Source organism: Triticum urartu, chromosome 4A (genome assembly GCF_056163025.1).
Source record: "Triticum urartu cultivar PI428250 chromosome 4A, HENAU_Tu73, whole genome shotgun sequence".
Classification (NCBI taxonomy): Eukaryota; Viridiplantae; Streptophyta; class Magnoliopsida; order Poales; family Poaceae; genus Triticum; species Triticum urartu.
In genome coordinates, this window is record NC_141876.1 from 246,720,279 (window position 1) to 246,725,395 (window position 5,117).

Genomic DNA, 5,117 nt, shown 5'->3' on the forward strand with positions numbered 1-5,117 from the left:
CCCTGCCATGTATTTTTTGCCATGTTTGAGTGCTGTAGCATGTTTGTCTTGTTGCATTTAGGTGGCTACCTGCTGTTTATCGCAGACCGGTGCCATATTTGTTTTGCTTGCCATTTCCAAACCATGCATCCGATTCTGGCGTTCTTTATATTGATTTCAACCGAAATCACCTCACCTTTCCAGTGGCACACTTGGATTTCCATGTTGAGGCCAGGTCCATTCATTTCTTGTCAAATCTTGCATATGCATCACATATCGCATCCCGCATAGCATACATGTTTGCATCATGTTGTTTGAGCTTTGCACGTGGTTGATTGTGTTCTTTTTGCTTGTTTGTCTTGTTTGGGTAGAGCCGGGAGACGAGTTCGCTAACGAGGAGCCCGTTGAGTTTGCTTTCGAGGATCCAGTCAACTCTGACAACTTTGCAGGCAAGATGATCATACCCTCGAAATCACTTCTATCTTTGGTTTGCTAGATGCTCGCTCTTTTGCTATGCCTATGCTACGATGCCTAAAACTTGCTTATCATGCCTCCCTAATTGCCATGTCAAACCTCTAACCCACCATGTCCTAGCAAACTGTTGATTGGCTATGTTACCGCTTTGCTCAGCCCCTCTTATAGCGTTGCTAGTTGCAGGTGAAGATTGGAGACCGTTCCTTGTTGGAACATTATTTACTTGTTGGGATATCACTATATTATCTTGTTATCTTAATGCATCTATATACTTGGTAAAGGGTGGAAGGCTCGACCTCTCGCCTAGTGTTTTGTTCCACTCTTGCCGCCCTAGTTTCCGTCATATCGGTATTATATTCCCGGATTTTGCGTTCCTTACGCGGTTGGGTGATAATGGGAACCCCTTGATAGTTCGCCTTGAATAAAGCTTCTCCAGCAATGCCCAACCTTGGTTTTCCCATTTGCCACCTAGCCTCTTTTTCCCTTGGGTTTACGGAGCCCGAGGGTCATCTTATTTAAACCCCCCCGGGCCAGTGCTCCTCTGAGTGTTGGTCCGAACCAGGCAGCCTGCGGGGCCACCTCGGGGAAACTCGAGGGTTGGTTTTACTCGTAGCTTGACCTATCTGAGTGTGCCCTGAGAATGAGATATGTGCAGCTCCTATCGGGATTTGTCGGCACATTCGGGCGGTGTTGCTGGATTTGTTTTAACTTATCGAAGTGTCTTGTAGAACCGGGATACCGAGTCTGATCGGAATGTCTCGGGAGAAGGTATATCCTTCGTTGACCGTGAGAGCTTGTCATGGGCTAAGTTGGGACTCCCCTGCAGGGATTTGAACTTTCGAAAGCCGTGCCCGCAGTTATGGGCAGATGGGAATTTGTTAATGTCCAGTTGTAGATAACTTGAACCTTAACTTAATTAAAATGAATCAACTGTGTGAGTTGCCGTGATGGTCTCTTCTCGGCGGAGTCCTCGGAAGTGAACACGGTGTTGGAGGAATGTTTGCCGTAGTTGGTTCTCTAGTTCTTCGTTCGCGCTTTGCCTTCTCTTCTCGCTCTCTTTTGTGAACAGGTTAGCCACCATATATGCTAGTCGCTTGCTGCAGCTCCACATATTTACCTTGCCTTACCTATAAGCTTAAATAGTCTTGATCGCGAGGGTGCGAGATTGATGAGTCCCTGTGGCTCACAGATTACTTCCAAACCAGATGCAGGGCCTGATGACTCCGTTCCAGATGACGCGCTTGAGCTCAAGTGGGAGTTCGACGAGGACTCACACTGTTACTATGTGTCTTTCCCTAATTGGGGCGATCGGGACCGTGTCGCATGTTGGGTTGATCTTTTATTTTGGCACCGTAGTCGGGCCATGAGTGATTGGATGATGTAATGCTATTTATGTACTTTGTTTGACGTGGCGAGTGTAAGCCAACAATGTACCTTCCCCTTTTATTATCTATATTACATGGGATGTTGTGAAGATTACCTTACTTGCGACATTGCTTTCAATGCGGTTATGCCTCTAAGTCGTGCTTCAACACGTAGGAGATATAGCCGCATCGAGGGCGTTACAAGTTGGTATCAGAGCCTTCCCCGACCTTAGGAGCCCCCACAGGTTGTTCGTTTTTAGTAGCCATTGTTGAGTCTAGAAAAATGTTTTGAGTCATTTAGGAATTATATATAGGAGAGTTTAGGAATTCTTTTTACTCCCTAGTCCCTTCATCGCTCTGGTAAGGCATCCTGACATAGAGTTTTGACTCTTCTCTTCTCAAATTTCACTAAAAAAAATTTAGAATCACGCGGGTATCTTGGAATCGTTCCGATGGATTTGTGACGAGAACATTGTTCTTGGTGCCTCCTGTCATTTAGGGGTTGTGGCAGTGTCCCGGGGAGTTGAGCTCCGAGGTGTTGTCGTCACAGTTTTATCGTTGCAGTTCTGGAATACCTGAGTTTAGTACGCCAACATCGAAAATCTCTTTTATGTAGTTGTTGGTGAGATAACCTTGACGCCACCCAGTACTGGGGCGGGAGTTCGGGAGTATTGCCATAACTTGTATAACGGATGCTTTTCGAAGGTTGAGGTAGATGGTTTCCGAAGTTTTTCTCGGTTATGTGTTGAAGGATGGATACAGCTGGATGTAGGATTTGCTAGATTTGGGTGAGATATTATGCTTCCCCTGTATCCCCAACACCTGATTGCATAACCAAAAAGGTTCGGGAGTTTCATAGGTGGGAATTCTTGTAGCTCTAGGTCTTCTTCCACGGATATTTGGTTTGAGATTGGGATTTCTTACCGAGTATTCGATCTTGATCCGTACCTTGTTGATTTATTCCTCTACCTAAATTCTAAGTGGCTTCTCAATTTATGGATATGTGACCATTTCAAGTGGAATGCATTCGTTCTTATGTTCGGATGTGAAGACTATATGTTGCTATTTCAACCCGCTTGATTCAGCTTCAATTTTATCTGTCAATGTGCTAACGGATGTCACCCTCTTCAGGATGGCTCCCGCTAAGAGCAGCAATCAAAATCAGAATCAGAATCAGGATCAGCCACCACCTCCCCCTCCTCCGGAGGCATGGCAAGCTGTGATGGCCGCTACCAATGCAAACACGTAGTTGATCATGCAAATTCTTCAAGAGCGCAATCAAGCGAACCAAGGCAACCAAGGCAACAATCAGAATCACTTTGCTACACTCAACCAGTTCCTTGCTAACCAGCCAAAGACCTTCAGCAATTGTGTTGAGGCAACTGATGCTGATGATTGGCTCATGGACTTATGCAAGCATTTCGAGTGCAGTAACGTCAGGCCTGAGGACTTTGTCAAGTTCGCTTCCTTCCAACTCAAAGACCAAGCTGCAGAATGGTTCCAGCAGTACAAGGATTCCCGAGGAGGCCGTGTGATTAATTGGGATGAATTCCGTCAAGACTTCAAAGCTCATCATATTCCTTAGAGCGTGGTTGAAAGCAAGCGTGAGGAATTCCGCAACCTGAAGCAAGGCTCTATGTCTGTCTATGACTACAACAAGTTGTTTCAGAAGCTCGCCCGCTTTGCTAAGCAGGACGTCCCTGACGAGAAGAGCATGATATACCAGTTCAGGGGTGGTCTCATAGAAGAAATCCAGCTAGCTATTGTTCTCTTTGAGCCCTTGAGGTACGATGAGTTCTACAACATGACATTGAAGCAAGAGGCTGCTCAACTGAGGTGTGATGCTTCCAAGAAGCGAGTCAGAGATGCTACTCCTTCTTCCTCTACTCAAGTGGCCAAGCAGCAGAAGTATTGGCTTCCTCCTCCTCCGTTCCGTCAGCCGTATCAGAAGAGCAAAGGTGGTAGTGGATCTTCCCACCCACCCAACCCTGGCTTTCAGAACAAGACTTTGTCTCAAGCTCCAAGATCGAGTGCTCCGTATCACCGTCCGCTTTTAGAGGTCACATGCAACAAGTGCCAACAGAAGGGTCACTATGCCAACAAGTGCTTCAACCAGAGGCGTCTCCCTCCTCCTCCTCCTGTGAGATCGGCAAGTACAACTATGGTCAAGCATAACCCCAAGCACGCCAAGGTCAACTTGATGAATGCAGCTCAGGCAGAGGACTCGTCAGATGTCATCATGGGTAACCTTCCTGTTAACGATATTCCTGCAAGAGTTCTTTTTGACACTGGTGCATCGCATTGTTTCATGTCAAAGCCATTTTTTACCAAGCATCAATTCGTTTCTTCTCATTTGGGCAAACAAATGGATATCGTTTCTCCTGGCAAACGCTTGAGTGCAAGTATGGAGGTTCCAGATGTTACTATCACTTTGGGCGACTACAAGTTCCTTTCTTCCCCAATGGTTCTTGGTGACTTGGATATTGATCTTATTCTCGGAATGGATTGGCTTTCTAAGCACAAGGCGCATCTTGATTGTGCAGCCAGGCAGATTCAATTGACTCATTCGTCTGAGGATGTAATTGTCTTTGCCGCTCGTGATGATACAATCCGTCTGTTTTCTCTCAATGAGAAGGGTGAACTCGATGCCATCTCGCAAATTCCAGTCGTTTGCGAATATCAAGACATCTTTCCAGAAGAGCTTCCAGGAATGCCTCTGCACCGGCCAGTTGAATTCGTCATCGATCTTGAGCCTGGCACGGAACCGGTGTGCAAGTGCCCTTACAAGCTCGGACCTGAAGAGTTGAAGGAGCTGAAGAAGCAACTCGATATTCAAGAAAGAATGGGTCTCATCCGGCCTAGTTTTCTCCATGGGGTTGTGGTGTTCTTTTTGTGAAGAAGAAGGATGGAACGGACCGACTTTGTGTTGATTACCGTCCATTGAACAAGAAGACCATCAAGAACAAATACCCACTTCCCAACATCAATGAGCTGTTCGAACAACTCAAAGGTGCCCAAGTATTCTCCAAGCTTGATCTCCGCATGGGTTATCACCAGTTTCGAATCCGTGAGCAAGATATTCCCAAGACGGCTTTCAGGACAAGCTATGGTTCATATGAATACACCGTCATGTCTTTTGGCCTCATCAACGCTCCTCCGACTTTCTCTCGCATGATGAACTTCATCTTCAACGCCTACACCAATGACTTTGTTTTGGTCTATCTCGACGACATTCTGGTCTTTTCGAAGAACAAGGAAGATCATGCCAAGCACTTGCATTTGGTGCTTGATAAGCTCAGG